At 33.6% G+C, this 19,202-nt stretch overlaps 16 non-coding genes across 16 annotated transcripts; all 16 read right to left on the bottom strand.

Annotated features, from left to right (window-relative positions):
• Positions 1 to 1,366: 1,366 nt before the first annotated feature.
• On the bottom strand, positions 1,367 to 1,440 carry TRNAI-AAU (transfer RNA isoleucine (anticodon AAU)). Its single transcript has one exon. It is a non-coding gene; the product is annotated as a tRNA-Ile (tRNA).
• A 1,550-nt stretch (positions 1,441 to 2,990) lies between these two features.
• On the bottom strand, positions 2,991 to 3,064 carry TRNAI-AAU (transfer RNA isoleucine (anticodon AAU)). Its single transcript has one exon. It is a non-coding gene; the product is annotated as a tRNA-Ile (tRNA).
• A 761-nt stretch (positions 3,065 to 3,825) lies between these two features.
• TRNAI-AAU (transfer RNA isoleucine (anticodon AAU)) lies at positions 3,826 to 3,899 on the bottom strand. Its single transcript has one exon. It is a non-coding gene; the product is annotated as a tRNA-Ile (tRNA).
• Positions 3,900 to 4,613: 714 nt separating this feature from the next.
• On the bottom strand, positions 4,614 to 4,687 carry TRNAI-AAU (transfer RNA isoleucine (anticodon AAU)). The gene has a single exon. It is a non-coding gene; the product is annotated as a tRNA-Ile (tRNA).
• Positions 4,688 to 5,448: 761 nt separating this feature from the next.
• On the bottom strand, positions 5,449 to 5,522 carry TRNAI-AAU (transfer RNA isoleucine (anticodon AAU)). Its single transcript has one exon. It is a non-coding gene; the product is annotated as a tRNA-Ile (tRNA).
• A 715-nt stretch (positions 5,523 to 6,237) lies between these two features.
• TRNAI-AAU (transfer RNA isoleucine (anticodon AAU)) lies at positions 6,238 to 6,311 on the bottom strand. Its single transcript has one exon. It is a non-coding gene; the product is annotated as a tRNA-Ile (tRNA).
• Positions 6,312 to 6,428: 117 nt separating this feature from the next.
• On the bottom strand, positions 6,429 to 6,502 carry TRNAI-AAU (transfer RNA isoleucine (anticodon AAU)). The gene has a single exon. It is a non-coding gene; the product is annotated as a tRNA-Ile (tRNA).
• Positions 6,503 to 8,053: 1,551 nt separating this feature from the next.
• Positions 8,054 to 8,127, bottom strand: TRNAI-AAU (transfer RNA isoleucine (anticodon AAU)). Its single transcript has one exon. It is a non-coding gene; the product is annotated as a tRNA-Ile (tRNA).
• A 715-nt stretch (positions 8,128 to 8,842) lies between these two features.
• TRNAI-AAU (transfer RNA isoleucine (anticodon AAU)) lies at positions 8,843 to 8,916 on the bottom strand. Its single transcript has one exon. It is a non-coding gene; the product is annotated as a tRNA-Ile (tRNA).
• A 761-nt stretch (positions 8,917 to 9,677) lies between these two features.
• TRNAI-AAU (transfer RNA isoleucine (anticodon AAU)) lies at positions 9,678 to 9,751 on the bottom strand. The gene has a single exon. It is a non-coding gene; the product is annotated as a tRNA-Ile (tRNA).
• A 304-nt stretch (positions 9,752 to 10,055) lies between these two features.
• On the bottom strand, positions 10,056 to 10,129 carry TRNAI-AAU (transfer RNA isoleucine (anticodon AAU)). Its single transcript has one exon. It is a non-coding gene; the product is annotated as a tRNA-Ile (tRNA).
• Positions 10,130 to 10,844: 715 nt separating this feature from the next.
• TRNAI-AAU (transfer RNA isoleucine (anticodon AAU)) lies at positions 10,845 to 10,918 on the bottom strand. The gene has a single exon. It is a non-coding gene; the product is annotated as a tRNA-Ile (tRNA).
• Positions 10,919 to 13,449: 2,531 nt separating this feature from the next.
• TRNAI-AAU (transfer RNA isoleucine (anticodon AAU)) lies at positions 13,450 to 13,523 on the bottom strand. The gene has a single exon. It is a non-coding gene; the product is annotated as a tRNA-Ile (tRNA).
• A 762-nt stretch (positions 13,524 to 14,285) lies between these two features.
• On the bottom strand, positions 14,286 to 14,359 carry TRNAI-AAU (transfer RNA isoleucine (anticodon AAU)). Its single transcript has one exon. It is a non-coding gene; the product is annotated as a tRNA-Ile (tRNA).
• A 715-nt stretch (positions 14,360 to 15,074) lies between these two features.
• Positions 15,075 to 15,148, bottom strand: TRNAI-AAU (transfer RNA isoleucine (anticodon AAU)). The gene has a single exon. It is a non-coding gene; the product is annotated as a tRNA-Ile (tRNA).
• A 2,340-nt stretch (positions 15,149 to 17,488) lies between these two features.
• On the bottom strand, positions 17,489 to 17,562 carry TRNAI-AAU (transfer RNA isoleucine (anticodon AAU)). The gene has a single exon. It is a non-coding gene; the product is annotated as a tRNA-Ile (tRNA).
• Positions 17,563 to 19,202: the final 1,640 nt, after the last annotated feature.

The following is a 19,202-nucleotide window of genomic DNA, read 5'->3' as shown; positions in this document are numbered from 1 at the left end:
TAAAGATTAAGTTATTTGCTTCAGATACATTGTTAGTTAAGAATTGTATATGGTTTTGTTTCTTTAAAAATTGAAGTTACAAATTGACTTTGTGCCCTACACTTCTTTCCCTGGATGTGTTGATACAGCATGGCAAAGATGATCAGTTTTGCACAGCTTCTCAAAATGGCTACATATGAACCAGTTCTTCTTTCATCCTACTACAAACCACCAACCTCACTATAAAATGAATTGTATTTTATTTGCATGAAACATTTACGCATGGGCCACGTAGTAGATCATATATTGATTGAAAAGCATTTCTATTTTAAAGAAAAATCATAAAGCATAAAGTGCTTTGAAGTGTGGCATTGGTAATAGGGCTTTCATTTCTTCCTACAGTCCAAAGCAAAATAAAAATAGGGTGTAAAATACTATATATTTAAAGGATAATGGTAAAAGATCTACAATGTATTCAAGGCAGCTACAAGGGATAATCACTATAGCCAATACTGATGATGAAGCCTAGTTTCCAAGCACTGTACTACAAGTTTAAATCCATTGTTGTCAATGATGTTGGGTCATCAAGAAAAACAAATGGTCAGTGTGGGGATCGAACCCAAGACCTTGGCGTTATTAGCACCACGCTCTAACCAACTGAGCTAACCGGCCACACTATTTGAATGTGAAAATCCAAAATGACAAATAATCTTCAAATCATTATATGTATTATTTTTAAAAGGTGATTTTTGTTGACAATCATTTTTTCTCCCTTCATTCCTTTACAAAAACGATAAATGAGGTCCCATTTTAAAGATTAAGTTACTTGCTTCAGATAAATTGTTTGTTAAGAATTGTATATGGTTTTGTTTCTTTAAAAATTGAAGTTACAAATTGACTTTGTGCCCTACACTTCTTTCCCTGGATGTGTTGATACAGCATGGCAAAGAAGATCAGTTTTGCACAGCTTCTCGAAATGGCTACATATGAACCAGTTCTTCTTTCATCCTACTACAAACCACCAACCTCACTATAAAATTAATTGTATTTTATTTGCATGAAACATTTACGCATGGGCCACGTAGTAGATCATATATTGATTGAAAAGCATTTCTATTTTAAAGAAAAATCATAAAGCATAAAGTGCTTTGAAGTGTGGCATTGGTAATAGGGCTTTCATTTCTTCCTACAGTCCAAAGAAAAATAAAAATAGGGTGTAAAATACTATATATTTAAAGTATAATGGTAAAAGATCTACAATGTATTCAAGGCAGTTACTAGGATAATCACTATAGCCAATACTGATGATGAAGCCTAGTTTCCAAGCACTGTACTACAAGTTTAAATCCATTGTTGTCAATGATGTTGGGTCATCAAGATAAACAAATGGCCAGTGTGGGGATCGAACCCAAGACCTTGGCGTTATTAGCACCACGCTCTAACCAACTGAGCTAACCGGCCACACTCTTTGAAGGCGAAAATCCAAAATGACAAATAATCTTCATATCATTATGTGTATTATTTCTAAAAGGTGATTTTTGTTGACAATAAATCATTATATGTATTATTTCTAAAAGGTGATTTTTGTTGACAATCATTTTTTCTCCCTTCATACTTTTGCAAAAACGATAAATGAGGTCCCATTTTAAAGATTAAGTTATTTGCTTCAGATACATTGTTAGTTAAGAATTGTATATGGTTTTGTTTCTTTAAAAATTGAAGTTACAAATTGACTTTGTGCCCTACACTTCTTTCCCTGGATGTGTTGATACAGCATGGCAAAGAAGATCAGTTTTGCACAGCTTCTCGAAATGGCTACATATGAACCAGTTCTTCTTTCATCCTACTACAAACCACCAACCTCACTATAAAATGAATTGTATTTTATTTGCATGAAACATTTACGCATGGGCCACGTAGTAGATCATATATTGATTGAAAAGCATTGCTATTTTAAAGAAAAATCATAAAGCATAAAGTGCTTTGAAGTGTGGCATTGGTAATAGGGCTTTCATTTCTTCCTACAGTCCAAAGCAAAATAAAAATAGGGTGTAAAATACTATATATTTAAAGTATAATGGTAAAAGATCTTCAATGTATTCAAGGCAGTTACTAGGATAATCACTATAGCCAATACTGATGATGAAGCCTAGTTTCCAAGCACTGTACTACAAGTTTAAATCCATTGTTGTCAATGATGTTGGGTCATCAAGAAAAACAAATGGCGAGTGTGGGGATCGAACCCAAGACCTTGGCGTTATTAGCACCACGCTCTAACCAACTGAGCTAACCGGCCACACTGTTTGATTGTGAAAATCCAAAATGACAAATAATCTTCAAATCATTATATGTATTATTTCTAAAAGGTGATTTTTGTTGACAATCATTTTTTCTCCCTTCATACTTTTGCAAAAACGATAAATGAGGTCCCATTTTAAAGATTAAGTTACTTGCTTCAGATAAATTGTTAGTTAAGAATTGTATATGGTTTTGTTTCTTTAAAAATTGAAGTTACAAATTGACTTTGTGCCCTACACTTCTTTCCCTGGATGTGTTGATACAGCATGGCAAAGAAGATCAGTTTTGCACAGCTTCTCGAAATGGCTACATATGAACCAGTTCTTCTTTCATCCTACTACAAACCACCAACCTCACTATAAAATTAATTGTATTTTATTTGCATGAAACATTTACGCATGGGCCACGTAGTAGATCATATATTGATTGAAAAGCATTTCTATTTTAAAGAAAAATCATAAAGCATAAAGTGCTTTGAAGTGTGGCATTGGTAATAGGGCTTTCATTTCTTCCTACAGTCCAAAGCAAAATAAAAATAGGGTTTAAAATACTATATATTTAAAGTATAATGGTAAAAGATCTACAATGTATTCAAGGCAGTTACTAGGATAATCACTATAGCCAATACTGATGATGAAGCCTAGTTTCCAAGCACTGTACTACAAGTTTAAATCCATTGTTGTCAATGATGTTGGGTCATCAAGATAAACAAATGGCCAGTGTGGGGATCGAACCCAAGACCTTGGCGTTATTAGCACCATGCTCTAACCAACTGAGCTAACCGGCCACACTCTTTGAATGCGAAAATCCAAAATGACAAATAATCTTCATATCATTATGTGTATTATTTCTAAAAGGTGATTTTTGTTGACAATAAATCATTATATGTATTATTTCTAAAAGGTGATTTTTGTTGACAATCATTTTTTCTCCCTTCATACTTTTGCAAAAACGATAAATGAGGTCCCATTTTAAAGATTAAGTTACTTGCTTCAGATACATTGTTAGTTAAGAATTGTATATGGTTTTGTTTCTTTAAAAATTGAAGTTACAAATTGACTTTGTGCCCTACACTTCTTTCCCTGGATGTGTTGATACAGCATGGCAAAGATGATCAGTTTTGCACAGCTTCTCAAAATGGCTACATATGAACCAGTTCTTCTTTCATCCTACTACAAACCACCAACCTCACTATAAAATGAATTGTATTTTATTTGCATGAAACATTTACGCATGGGCCACGTAGTAGATCATATATTGATTGAAAAGCATTTATATTTTAAAGAAAAATCATAAAGCATAAAGTGCTTTGAAGTGTGGCATTGGTAATAGGGCTTTCATTTCTTCCTACAGTCCAAAGCAAAATAAAAATAGGGTGTAAAATACTATATATTTAAAGTATAATGGTAAAAGATTTACAATGTATTCAAGGCAGTTACTAGGATAATCACTATAGCCAATACTGATGATGAAGCCTAGTTTCCAAGCACTGTACTACAAGTTTAAATCCATTGTTGTCAATGATGTTGGGTCATTAAGAAAAACAAATGGCCAGTGTGGGGATCGAACCCAAGACCTTGGCGTTATTAGCACCACGCTCTAACCAACTGAGCTAACCGGCCAACTGTTTGATTGTGAAAATCCAAAATGACAAATAATCTTCAAATCATTATATGTATTATTTCTAAAAGGTGATTTTTGTTGACAATCATTTTTTCTCCCTTCATTCCTTTACAAAAACGATAAATGAGGTCCCATTTTAAAGATTAAGTTACTTGCTTCAGATAAATTGTTTGTTAAGAATTGTATATGGTTTTGTTTCTTTAAAAATTGAAGTTACAAATCGACTTTGTGCCCTACACTTCTTTCCCTGGATGTGTTGATACAGCATGGCAAAGAAGATCAGTTTTGCACAGCTTCTCGAAATGGCTACATATGACCCAGTTCTTCTTTCATCCTACTACAAACCACCAACCTCACTATAAAATTAATTGTATTTTATTTGCATGAAACATTTACGCATGGGCCACGTAGTAGATCATATATTGATTGAAAAGCATTTCTATTTTAAAGAAAAATCATAAAGCATAAAGTGCTTTGAAGTGTGGCATTGGTAATAGGGCTTTCATTTCTTCCTACAGTCCAAAGCAAAATAAAAATAGGGTTTAAAATACTATATATTTAAAGTATAATGGTAAAAGATCTACAATGTATTCAAGGCAGTTACTAGGATAATCACTATAGCCAATACTGATGATGAAGCCTAGTTTCCGAGCACTGTACTACAAGTTTAAATCCATTGTTGTCAATGATGTTGGGTCATCAAGATAAACAAATGGCCAGTGTGGGGATCAAACCCAAGACCTTGGCGTTATTAGCACCACGCTCTAACCAACTGAGCTAACCGGCCACACTCTTTGAATGCGAAAATCCAAAATGACAAATAATCTTCAAATCATTATGTGTATTATTTCTAAAAGGTGATTTTTGTTGACAATAAATCATTATATGTATTATTTCTAAAAGGTGATTTTTGTTGACAATCATTTTTTCTCCCTTCATACTTTTGCAAAAATGATAAATGAGGTCCCATTTTAAAGATTAAGTTATTTGCTTCAGATACATTGTTAGTTAAGAATTGTATATGGTTTTGTTTCTTTAAAAATTGAAGTTACAAATTGACTTTGTGCCCTACACTTCTTTCCCTGGATGTGTTGATACAGCATGGCAAAGATGATCAGTTTTGCACAGCTTCTCAAAATGGCTACATATGAACCAGTTCTTCTTTCATCCTACTACAAACCACCAACCTCACTATAAAATGAATTGTATTTTATTTGCATGAAACATTTACGCATGGGCCACGTAGTAGATCATATATTGATTGAAAAGCATTTCTATTTTAAAGAAAAATCATAAAGCATAAAGTGCTTTGAAGTGTGGCATTGGTAATAGGGCTTTCATTTCTTCCTACAGTCCAAAGCAAAATAAAAATAGGGTGTAAAATACTATATATTTAAAGTATAATGGTAAAAGATCTACAATGTATTCAAGGCAGTTACTAGGATAATCACTATAGCCAATACTGATGATGAAGCCTAGTTTCCAAGCACTGTACTACAAGTTTAAATCCATTGTTGTCAATGATGTTGGGTCATCAAGAAAAACAAATGGCCAGTGTGGGGATCGAACCCAAGACCTTGGCGTTATTAGCACCACGCTCTAACCAACTGAGCTAACCGGCCACACTGTTTGATTGTGAAAATCCAAAATGACAAATAATCTTCAAATCATTATATGTATTATTTCTAAAAGGTGATTTTTGTTGACAATCATTTTTTCTCCCTTCATACTTTTGCAAAAACGATAAATGAGGTCCCATGTTAAAGATTAAGTTACTTGCTTCAGATAAATTGTTAGTTAAGAATTGTATATGGTTTTGTTTCTTTAAAAATTGAAGTTACAAATTGACTTTGTGCCCTACACTTCTTTCCCTGGATGTGTTGATACAGCATGGCAAAGAAGATCAGTTTTGCACAGCTTCTCGAAATGGCTACATATGAACCAGTTCTTCTTTCATCCTACTACAAACCACCAACCTCACTATAAAATTAATTGTATTTTATTTGCATGAAACATTTACGCATGGGCCACGTAGTAGATCATATATTGATTGAAAAGCATTTCTATTTTAAAGAAAAATCATAAAGCATAAAGTGCTTTGAAGTGTGGCATTGGTAATAGGGCTTTCATTTCTTCCTACAGTCCAAAGCAAAATAAAAATAGGGTTTAAAATACTATATATTTAAAGTATAATGGTAAAAGATCTACAATGTATTCAAGGCAGTTACTAGGATAATCACTATAGCCAATACTGATGATGAAGCCTAGTTTCCAAGCACTGTACTACAGGTTTAAATCCATTGTTGTCAATGATGTTGGGTCATCAAGATAAACAAATGGCCAGTGTGGGGATCGAACCCAAGACCTTGGCGTTATTAGCACCACGCTCTAACCAACTGAGCTAACCGGCCACACTTACTAGGATAATCACTATAGCCAATACTGATGATGAAGCCTAGTTTCCAAGCACTGTACTACAAGTTTAAATCCATTGTTGTCAATGATGTTGGGTCATCAAGATAAACAAATGGCCAGTGTGGGGATCAAACCCAAGACCTTGGCGTTATTAGCACCACGCTCTAACCAACTGAGCTAACCGGCCACACTCTTTGAATGCGAAAATCCAAAATGACAAATAATCTTCAAATCATTATGTGTATTATTTCTAAAAGGTGATTTTTGTTGACAATAAATCATTATATGTATTATTTCTAAAAGGTGATTTTTGTTGACAATCATTTTTTCTCCCTTCATACTTTTGCAAAAATGATAAATGAGGTCCCATTTTAAAGATTAAGTTATTTGCTTCAGATACATTGTTAGTTAAGAATTGTATATGGTTTTGTTTCTTTAAAAATTGAAGTTACAAATTGACTTTGTGCCCTACACTTCTTTCCCTGGATGTGTTGATACAGCATGGCAAAGATGATCAGTTTTGCACAGCTTCTCAAAATGGCTACATATGAACCAGTTCTTCTTTCATCCTACTACAAACCACCAACCTCACTATAAAATGAATTGTATTTTATTTGCATGAAACATTTACGCATGGGCCACGTAGTAGATCATATATTGATTGAAAAGCATTTCTATTTTAAAGAAAAATCATAAAGCATAAAGTGCTTTGAAGTGTGGCATTGGTAATAGGGCTTTCATTTCTTCCTACAGTCCAAAGCAAAATAAAAATAGGGTGTAAAATACTATATATTTAAAGGATAATGGTAAAAGATCTACAATGTATTCAAGGCAGCTACAAGGGATAATCACTATAGCCAATACTGATGATGAAGCCTAGTTTCCAAGCACTGTACTACAAGTTTAAATCCATTGTTGTCAATGATGTTGGGTCATCAAGAAAAACAAATGGTCAGTGTGGGGATCGAACCCAAGACCTTGGCGTTATTAGCACCACGCTCTAACCAACTGAGCTAACCGGCCACACTATTTGAATGTGAAAATCCAAAATGACAAATAATCTTCAAATCATTATATGTATTTTTTCTAAATGGTGATTTTTGTTGACAATCATTTTTTCTCCCTTCATACTTTTGCAAAAACGATAAATGAGGTCCCATTTTAAAGATTAAGTTACTTGCTTCAGATAAATTGTTAGTTAAGAATTGTATATGGTTTTGTTTCTTTAAAAATTGAAGTTGCAAATTGACTTTGTGCCCTACACTTCTTTCCCTGGATGTGTTGATACAGCATGGCAAAGGAGATCAGTTTTGCACAGCTTCTCGAAATGGCTACATATGAACCAGTTCTTCTTTCATCCTACTACAAACCACCAACCTCACTATAAAATGAATTGTATTTTATTTGCATGAAACATTTACGCATGGGCCACGTAGTAGATCATATATTGATTGAAAAGCATTTCTATTTTAAAGAAAAATCATAAAGCATAAAGTGCTTTGAAGTGTGGCATTGGTAATAGGGCTTTCATTTCTTCCTACAGTCCAATGCAAAATAAAAATAGGGTGTAAAATACTATATATTTAAAGTATAATGGTAAAAGATCTACAATGTATTCAAGGCAGTTACTAGGATAATCACTATAGCCAATACTGATGATGAAGCCTAGTTTCCAAGCACTGTACTACAAGTTTAAATCCATTGTTGTCAATGATGTTGGGTCATCAAGAAAAACAAATGGCCAGTGTGGGGATCGAACCCAAGACCTTGGCGTTATTAGCACCACGCTCTAACCAACTGAGCTAACCGGCCACACTGTTTGGTTGTGAAAATCCAAAATGACAAATAATCTTCAAATCATTATATGTATTATTTCTAAAAGGTGATTTTTGTTGACAATCATTTTTTCTCCCTTCATACTTTTGCAAAAACGATAAATGAGGTCCCATTTTAAAGATTAAGTTACTTGCTTCAGATAAATTGTTAGTTAAGAATTGTATATGGTTTTGTTTCTTTAAAAATTGAAGTTACAAATTGACTTTGTGCCCTACACTTCTTTCCCTGGATGTGTTGATACAGCATGGCAAAGAAGATCAGTTTTGCACAGCTTCTCGAAATGGCTACATATGAACCAGTTCTTCTTTCATCCTACTACAAACCACCAACCTCACTATAAAATTAATTGTATTTTATTTGCATGAAACATTTACGCATGGGCCACGTAGTAGATCATATATTGATTGAAAAGCATTTCTATTTTAAAGAAAAATCATAAAGCATAAAGTGCTTTGAAGTGTGGCATTGGTAATAGGGCTTTCATTTCTTCCTACAGTCCAAAGCAAAATAAAAATAGGGTTTAAAATACTATATATTTAAAGTATAATGGTAAAAGATCTACAATGTATTCAAGGCAGTTACTAGGATAATCACTATAGCCAATACTGATGATTAAGCCTAGTTTCCAAGCACTGTACTACAAGTTTAAATCCATTGTTGTCAATGATGTTGGGTCATCAAGATAAACAAATGGCCAGCGTGGGGATCGAACCCAAGACCTTGGCGTTATTAGCACCACGCTCTAACCAACTGAGCTAACCGGCCACACTCTTTGAATGCGAAAATCCAAAATGACAAATAATCTTCATATCATTATGTGTATTATTTCTAAAAGGTGATTTTTGTTGACAATAAATCATTATATGTATTATTTCTAAAAGGTGATTTTTGTTGACAATCATTTTTTCTCCCTTCATACTTTTGCAAAAACGATAAATGAGGTCCCATTTTAAAGATTAAGTTACTTGCTTCAGATACATTGTTAGTTAAGAATTGTATATGGTTTTGTTTCTTTAAAAATTGAAGTTACAAATTGACTTTGTGCCCTACACTTCTTTCCCTGGATGTGTTGATACAGCATGGCAAAGATGATCAGTTTTGCACAGCTTCTCAAAATGGCTACATATGAACCAGTTCTTCTTTCATCCTACTACAAACCACCAACCTCACTATAAAATGAATTGTATTTTATTTGCATGAAACATTTACGCATGGGCCACGTAGTAGATCATATATTGATTGAAAAGCATTTATATTTTAAAGAAAAATCATAAAGCATAAAGTGCTTTGAAGTGTGGCATTGGTAATAGGGCTTTCATTTCTTCCTACAGTCCAAAGCAAAATAAAAATAGGGTGTAAAATACTATATATTTAAAGTATAATGGTAAAAGATTTACAATGTATTCAAGGCAGTTACTAGGATAATCACTATAGCCAATACTGATGATGAAGCCTAGTTTCCAAGCACTGTACTACAAGTTTAAATCCATTGTTGTCAATGATGTTGGGTCATCAAGAAAAACAAATGGCCAGTGTGGGGATCGAACCCAAGACCTTGGCGTTATTAGCACCACGCTCTAACCAACTGAGCTAACCGGCCACACTGTTTGATTGTGAAAATCCAAAATGACAAATAATCTTCAAATCATTATATGTATTATTTCTAAAAGGTGATTTTTGTTGACAATCATTTTTTCTCCCTTCATTCCTTTACAAAAACGATAAATGAGGTCCCATTTTAAAGATTAAGTTACTTGCTTCAGATAAATTGTTTGTTAAGAATTGTATATGGTTTTGTTTCTTTAAAAATTGAAGTTACTGATGATGAAGCCTAGTTTCCAAGCACTGTACTACAAGTTTAAATCCATTGTTGTCAATGATGTTGGGTCATCAAGAAAAACAAATGGCCAGTGTGGGGATCGAACCCAAGACCTTGGCGTTATTAGCACCACGCTCTAACCAACTGAGCTAACCGGCCACACTGTTTGATTGTGAAAATCCAAAATGACAAATAATCTTCAAATCATTATATGTATTATTTCTAAAAGGTGATTTTTGTTGACAATCATTTTTTCTCCCTTCATACTTTTGCAAAAACGATAAATGAGGTCCCATTTTAAAGATTAAGTTACTTGCTTCAGATAAATTGTTAGTTAAGAATTGTATATGGTTTTGTTTCTTTAAAAATTGAAGTTACAAATTGACTTTGTGCCCTACACTTCTTTCCCTGGATGTGTTGATACAGCATGGCAAAGAAGATCAGTTTTGCACAGCTTCTCGAAATGGCTACATATGAACCAGTTCTTCTTTCATCCTACTACAAACCACCAACCTCACTATAAAATTAATTGTATTTTATTTGCATGAAACATTTACGCATGGGCCACGTAGTAGATCATATATTGATTGAAAAGCATTTCTATTTTAAAGAAAAATCATAAAGCATAAAGTGCTTTGAAGTGTGGCATTGGTAATAGGGCTTTCATTTCTTCCTACAGTCCAAAGCAAAATAAAAATAGGGTTTAAAATACTATATATTTAAAGTATAATGGTAAAAGATCTACAATGTATTCAAGGCAGTTACTAGGATAATCACTATAGCCAATACTGATGATGAAGCCTAGTTTCCAAGCACTGTACTACAGGTTTAAATCCATTGTTGTCAATGATGTTGGGTCATCAAGATAAACAAATGGCCAGTGTGGGGATCGAACCCAAGACCTTGGCGTTATTAGCACCACGCTCTAACCAACTGAGCTAACCGGCCACACTTACTAGGATAATCACTATAGCCAATACTGATGATGAAGCCTAGTTTCCAAGCACTGTACTACAAGTTTAAATCCATTGTTGTCAATGATGTTGGGTCATCAAGATAAACAAATGGACAGTGTGGGGATCAAACCCAAGACCTTGGCGTTATTAGCACCACGCTCTAACCAACTGAGCTAACCGGCCACACTCTTTGAATGCGAAAATCCAAAATGACAAATAATCTTCAAATCATTATGTGTATTATTTCTAAAAGGTGATTTTTGTTGACAATAAATCATTATATGTATTATTTCTAAAAGGTGATTTTTGTTGACAATCATTTTTTCTCCCTTCATACTTTTGCAAAAATGATAAATGAGGTCCCATTTTAAAGATTAAGTTATTTGCTTCAGATACATTGTTAGTTAAGAATTGTATATGGTTTTGTTTCTTTAAAAATTGAAGTTACAAATTGACTTTGTGCCCTACACTTCTTTCCCTGGATGTGTTGATACAGCATGGCAAAGATGATCAGTTTTGCACAGCTTCTCAAAATGGCTACATATGAACCAGTTCTTCTTTCATCCTACTACAAACCACCAACCTCACTATAAAATGAATTGTATTTTATTTGCATGAAACATTTACGCATGGGCCACGTAGTAGATCATATATTGATTGAAAAGCATTTATATTTTAAAGAAAAATCATAAAGCATAAAGTGCTTTGAAGTGTGGCATTGGTAATAGGGCTTTCATTTCTTCCTACAGTCCAAAGCAAAATAAAAATAGGGTGTAAAATACTATATATTTAAAGGATAATGGTAAAAGATCTACAATGTATTCAAGGCAGCTACAAGGGATAATCACTATAGCCAATACTGATGATGAAGCCTAGTTTCCAAGCACTGTACTACAAGTTTAAATCCATTGTTGTCAATGATGTTGGGTCATCAAGAAAAACAAATGGTCAGTGTGGGGATCGAACCCAAGACCTTGGCGTTATTAGCACCACGCTCTAACCAACTGAGCTAACCGGCCACACTATTTGAATGTGAAAATCCAAAATGACAAATAATCTTCAAATCATTATATGTATTTTTTCTAAATGGTGATTTTTGTTGACAATCATTTTTTCTCCCTTCATACTTTTGCAAAAACGATAAATGAGGTCCCATTTTAAAGATTAAGTTACTTGCTTCAGATAAATTGTTAGTTAAGAATTGTATATGGTTTTGTTTCTTTAAAAATTGAAGTTGCAAATTGACTTTGTGCCCTACACTTCTTTCCCTGGATGTGTTGATACAGCATGGCAAAGGAGATCAGTTTTGCACAGCTTCTCGAAATGGCTACATATGAACCAGTTCTTCTTTCATCCTACTACAAACCACCAACCTCACTATAAAATGAATTGTATTTTATTTGCATGAAACATTTACGCATGGGCCACGTAGTAGATCATATATTGATTGAAAAGCATTTCTATTTTAAAGAAAAATCATAAAGCATAAAGTGCTTTGAAGTGTGGCATTGGTAATAGGGCTTTCATTTCTTCCTACAGTCCAATGCAAAATAAAAATAGGGTGTAAAATACTATATATTTAAAGTATAATGGTAAAAGATCTACAATGTATTCAAGGCAGTTACTAGGATAATCACTATAGCCAATACTGATGATGAAGCCTAGTTTCCAAGCACTGTACTACAAGTTTAAATCCATTGTTGTCAATGATGTTGGGTCATCAAGAAAAACAAATTGCCAGTGTGGGGATCGAACCCAAGACCTTGGCGTTATTAGCACCACGCTCTAACCAACTGAGCTAACCGGCCACACTGTTTGATTGTGAAAATCCAAAATGACAAATAATCTTCAAATCATTATATGTATTATTTCTAAAAGGTGATTTTTGTTGACAATCATTTTTTCTCCCTTCATACTTTTGCAAAAACGATAAATGAGGTCCCATTTTAAAGATTAAGTTACTTGCTTCAGATAAATTGTTAGTTAAGAATTGTATATGGTTTTGTTTCTTTAAAAATTGAAGTTACAAATTGACTTTGTGCCCTACACTTCTTTCCCTGGATGTGTTGATACAGCATGGCAAAGAAGATCAGTTTTGCACAGCTTCTCGAAATGGCTACATATGAACCAGTTCTTCTTTCATCCTACTACAAACCACCAACCTCACTATAAAATTAATTGTATTTTATTTGCATGAAACATTTACGCATGGGCCACGTAGTAGATCATATATTGATTGAAAAGCATTTCTATTTTAAAGAAAAATCATAAAGCATAAAGTGCTTTGAAGTGTGGCATTGGTAATAGGGCTTTCATTTCTTCCTACAGTCCAAAGCAAAATAAAAATAGGGTTTAAAATACTATATATTTAAAGTATAATGGTAAAAGATCTACAATGTATTCAAGGCAGTTACTAGGATAATCACTATAGCCAATACTGATGATGAAGCCTAGTTTCCAAGCACTGTACTACAAGTTTAAATCCATTGTTGTCAATGATGTTGGGTCATCAAGATAAACAAATGGCCAGTGTGGGGATCGAACCCAAGACCTTGGCGTTATTAGCACCACGCTCTAACCAACTGAGCTAACCGGCCACACTCTTTGAATGCGAAAATCCAAAATGACAAATAATCTTCATTTCATTATGTGTATTATTTCTAAAAGGTGATTTTTGTTGACAATAAATCATTATATGTATTATTTCTAAAAGGTGATTTTTGTTGACAATCATTTTTTCTCCCTTCATACTTTTGCAAAAACGATAAATGAGGTCCCATTTTAAAGATTAAGTTACTTGCTTCAGATACATTGTTAGTTAAGAATTGTATATGGTTTTGTTTCTTTAAAAATTGAAGTTACAAATTGACTTTGTGCCCTACACTTCTTTCCCTGGATGTGTTGATACAGCATGGCAAAGATGATCAGTTTTGCACAGCTTCTCAAAATGGCTACATATGAACCAGTTCTTCTTTCATCCTACTACAAACCACCAACCTCACTATAAAATGAATTGTATTTTATTTGCATGAAACATTTACGCATGGGCCACGTAGTAGATCATATATTGATTGAAAAGCATTTATATTTTAAAGAAAAATCATAAAGCATAAAGTGCTTTGAAGTGTGGCATTGGTAATAGGGCTTTCATTTCTTTCCTTCAGTCCAAAGCAAAATAAAAATAGGGTGTAAAATACTATATATTTAAAGTATAATGGTAAAAGATTTACAATGTATTCAAGGCAGTTACTAGGATAATCACTATAGCCAATACTGATGATGAAGCCTAGTTTCCAAGCACTGTACTACAAGTTTAAATCCATTGTTGTCAATGATGTTGGGTCATCAAGAAAAACAAATGGCCAGTGTGGGGATCGAACCCAAGACCTTGGCGTTATTAGCACCACGCTCTAACCAACTGAGCTAACCGGCCACACTGTTTGATTGTGAAAATCCAAAATGACAAATAATCTTCAAATCATTATATGTATTATTTCTAAAAGGTGATTTTTGTTGACAATCATTTTTTCTCCCTTCATTCCTTTACAAAAACGATAAATGAGGTCCCATTTTAAAGATTAAGTTACTTGCTTCAGATAAATTGTTTGTTAAGAATTGTATATGGTTTTGTTTCTTTAGAAATTGAAGTTACAAATTGACTTTGTGCCCTACACTTCTTTCCCTGGATGTGTTGATACAGCATGGCAAAGAAGATCAGTTTTGCACAGCTTCTCGAAATGGCTACATATGAACCAGTTCTTCTTTCATCCTACTACAAACCACCAACCTCACTATAAAATTAATTGTATTTTATTTGCATGAAACATTTACGCATGGGCCACGTAGTAGATCATATATTGATTGAAAAGCATTTCTATTTTAAAGAAAAATCATAAAGCATAAAGTGCTTTGAAGTGTGGCATTGGTAATAGGGCTTTCATTTCTTCCTACAGTCCAAAGAAAAATAAAAATAGGGTGTAAAATACTATATATTTAAAGTATAATGGTAAAAGATCTACAATGTATTCAAGGCAGTTACTAGGATAATCACTATAGCCAATACTGATGATGAAGCCTAGTTTCCAAGCACTGTACTACAAGTTTAAATCCATTGTTGTCAATGATGTTGGGTCATCAAGATAAACAAATGGCCAGTGTGGGGATCGAACCCAAGACCTTGGCGTTATTAGCACCACGCTCTAACCAACTGAGCTAACCGGCCACACTGTTTGAATGAGAAAATCCAAAATGACAAATAATCTTCAAATCATTATATGTATTATTTCTAAAATTTGATTTTTGTTGACAATCATTTTTTCTCCCTTCATACTTTTGCAAAAACGATAAATGAGGTCCCATTTTAAAGATTAAGTTATTTGCTTCAGATACATTGTTAGTTAAGAATTGTATATGGTTTTGTTTCTTTAAAAATTGAAGTTACAAATTGACTTTGTGCCCTACACTTCTTTCCCTGGATGTGTTGATACAGCATGGCAAAGAAGATCAGTTTTGCACAGCTTCTCGAAATGGCTACATATGACCCAGTTCTTCTTTCATCCTACTACAAACCACCAACCTCACTATAAAATTAATTGTATTTTATTTGCATGAAACATTTACGCATGGGCCACGTAGTAGATCATATATTGATTGAAAAGCATTTCTATTTTAAAGAAAAATCATAAAGCATAAAGTGCTTTGAAGTGTGGCATTGGTAATAGGGCTTTCATTTCTTCCTACAGTCCAAAGCAAAATAAAAATAGGGTTTAAAATACTATATATTTAAAGTATAATGGTAAAAGATCTACAATGTATTCAAGGCAGTTACTAGGATAATCACTATAGCCAATACTGATGATGAAGCCTAGTTTCCAAGCACTGTACTACAAGTTTAAATCCATTGTTGTCAATGATGTTGGGTCATCAAGATAAACAAATGGCCAGCGTGGGGATCAAACCCAAGACCTTGGCGTTATTAGCACCACGCGCTAACCAACTGAGCTAACCGGCCACACTCTTTGAATGCGAAAATCCAAAATGACAAATAATCTTCAAATCATTATGTGTATTATTTCTAAAAGGTGATTTTTGTTGACAATAAATCATTATATGTATTATTTCTAAAAGGTGATTTTTGTTGACAATCATTTTTTCTCCCTTCATACTTTTGCAAAAATGATAAATGAGGTCCCATTTTAAAGATTAAGTTATTTGCTTCAGATACATTGTTAGTTAAGAATTGTATATGGTTTTGTTTCTTTAAAAATTGAAGTTACAAATTGACTTTGTGCCCTACACTTCTTTCCCTGGATGTGTTGATACAGCATGGCAAAGATGATCAGTTTTGCACAGCTTCTCAAAATGGCTACATATGAACCAGTTCTTCTTTCATCCTACTACAAACCACCAACCTCACTATAAAATGAATTGTATTTTATTTGCATGAAACATTTACGCATGGGCCACGTAGTAGATCATATATTGATTGAAAAGCATTTCTATTTTAAAGAAAAATCATAAAGCATAAAGTGCTTTGAAGTGTGGCATTGGTAATAGGGCTTTCATTTCTTCCTACAGTCCAAAGCAAAATAAAAATAGGGTGTAAAATACTATATATTTAAAGGATAATGGTAAAAGATCTACAATGTATTCAAGGCAGCTACAAGGGATAATCACTATAGCCAATACTGATGATGAAGCCTAGTTTCCAAGCACTGTACTACAAGTTTAAATCCATTGTTGTCAATGATGTTGGGTCATCAAGAAAAACAAATGGTCAGTGTGGGGATCGAACCCAAGACCTTGGCGTTATTAGCACCACGCTCTAACCAAATAAGCTAACCGGCCACACTATTTGAATGTGAAAATCCAAAATGACAAATAAACTTCAAATCATTATATGTATTTTTTCTAAATGGTGATTTTTGTTGACAATCATTTTTTCTCCCTTCATACTTTTGCAAAAACGATAAATGAGGTCCCATTTTAAAGATTAAGTTACTTGCTTCAGATAAATTGTTAGTTAAGAATTGTATATGGTTTTGTTTCTTTAAAAATTGAAGTTGCAAATTGACTTTGTGCCCTACACTTCTTTCCCTGGATGTGTTGATACAGCATGGCAAAGAAGATCAGTTTTGCACAGCTTCTCGAAATGGCTACATATGAACCAGTTCTTCTTTCATCCTACTACAAACCACCAACCTCACTATAAAATGAATTGTATTTTATTTGCATGAAACATTTACGCATGGGCCACGTAGTAGATCATATATTGATTGAAAAGCATTTCTATTTTAAAGAAAAATCATAAAGCATAAAGTGCTTTGAAGTGTGGCATTGGTAATAGGGCTTTCATTTCTTCCTACAGTCCAAAGCAAAATAAAAATAGGGTGTAAAATACTATATATTTAAAGTATAATGGTAAAAGATCTACAATGTATTCAAGGCAGTTACTAGGATAATCACTATAGCCAATACTGATGATGAAGCCTAGTTTCCAAGCACTGTACTACAAGTTTAAATCCATTGTTGTCAATGATGTTGGGTCATCAAGAAAAACAAATGGCCAGTGTGGGGATCGAACCCAAGACCTTGGCGTTATTAGCACCACGCTCTAACCAACTGAGCTAACCGGCCACACTGTTTGATTGTGAAAATCCAAAATGACAAATAATCTTCAAATCATTATATGTATTATTTCTAAAAGGTGATTTTTGTTGACAATCATTTTTTCTCCCTTCATACTTTTGCAAAAACGATAAATGAGGTCCCATTTTAAAGATTAAGTTACTTGCTTCAGATAAATTGTTAGTTAAGAATTGTATATGGTTTTGTTTCTTTAAAAATTGAAGTTACAAATTGACTTTGTGCCCTACACTTCTTTCCCTGGATGTGTTGATACAGCATGGCAAAGAAGATCAGTTTTGCACAGCTTCTCGAAATGGCTACATATGACCCAGTTCTTCTTTCATCCTACTACAAACCACCAACCTCACTATAAAATTAATTGTATTTTATTTGCATGAAACATTTACGCATGGGCCACGTAGTAGATCATATATTGATTGAAAAGCATTTCTATTTTAAAGAAAAATCATAAAGCATAAAGTGCTTTGAAGTGTGGCATTGGTAATAGGGCTTTCATTTCTTCCTACAGTCCAAAGCAAAATAAAAATAGGGTTTAAAATACTATATATTTAAAGTATAATGGTAAAAGATCTACAATGTATTCAAGGCAGTTACTAGGATAATCACTATAGCCAATACTGATGATGAAGCCTAGTTTCCAAGCACTGTACTACAAGTTTAAATCCATTGTTGTCAATGATGTTGGGTCATCAAGATAAACAAATGGCCAGCGTGGGGATCAAACCCAAGACCTTGGCGTTATTAGCACCACGCGCTAACCAACTGAGCTAACCGGCCACACTCTTTGAATGCGAAAATCCAAAATGACAAATAATCTTCAAATCATTATGTGTATTATTTCTAAAAGGTGATTTTTGTTGACAATAAATCATTATATGTATTATTTCTAAAAGGTGATTTTTGTTGACAATCATTTTTTCTCCCTTCATACTTTTGCAAAAATGATAAATGAGGTCCCATTTTAAAGATTAAGTTATTTGCTTCAGATACATTGTTAGTTAAGAATTGTATATGGTTTTGTTTCTTTAAAAATTGAAGTTACAAATTGACTTTGTGCCCTACACTTCTTTCCCTGGATGTGTTGATACAGCATGGCAAAGATGATCAGTTTTGCACAGCTTCTCAAAATGGCTACATATGAACCAGTTCTTCTTTCATCCTACTACAAACCACCAACCTCACTATAAAATGAATTGTATTTTATTTGCATGAAACATTTACGCATGGGCCACGTAGTAGATCATATATTGATTGAAAAGCATTTCTATTTTAAAGAAAAATCATAAAGCATAAAGTGCTTTGAAGTGTGGCATTGGTAATAGGGCTTTCATTTCTTCCTACAGTCCAAAGCAAAATAAAAATAGGGTGTAAAATACTATATATTTAAAGGATAATGGTAAAAGATCTACAATGTATTCAAGGCAGCTACAAGGGATAATCACTATAGCCAATACTGATGATGAAGCCTAGTTTCCAAGCACTGTACTACAAGTTTAAATCCATTGTTGTCAATGATGTTGGGTCATCAAGAAAAACAAATGGTCAGTGTGGGGATCGAACCCAAGACCTTGGCGTTATTAGCACCACGCTCTAACCAAATAAGCTAACCGGCCACACTATTTGAATGT

Source organism: Crinia signifera, chromosome 2 (genome assembly GCF_055691185.1).
Source record: "Crinia signifera chromosome 2, ASM5569118v1, whole genome shotgun sequence".
NCBI classification, from domain to species: Eukaryota; Metazoa; Chordata; class Amphibia; order Anura; family Myobatrachidae; genus Crinia; species Crinia signifera.
Note: the sequence above shows the minus strand (reverse complement) of the source record. Positions and strands in the feature narration are given on the sequence as shown.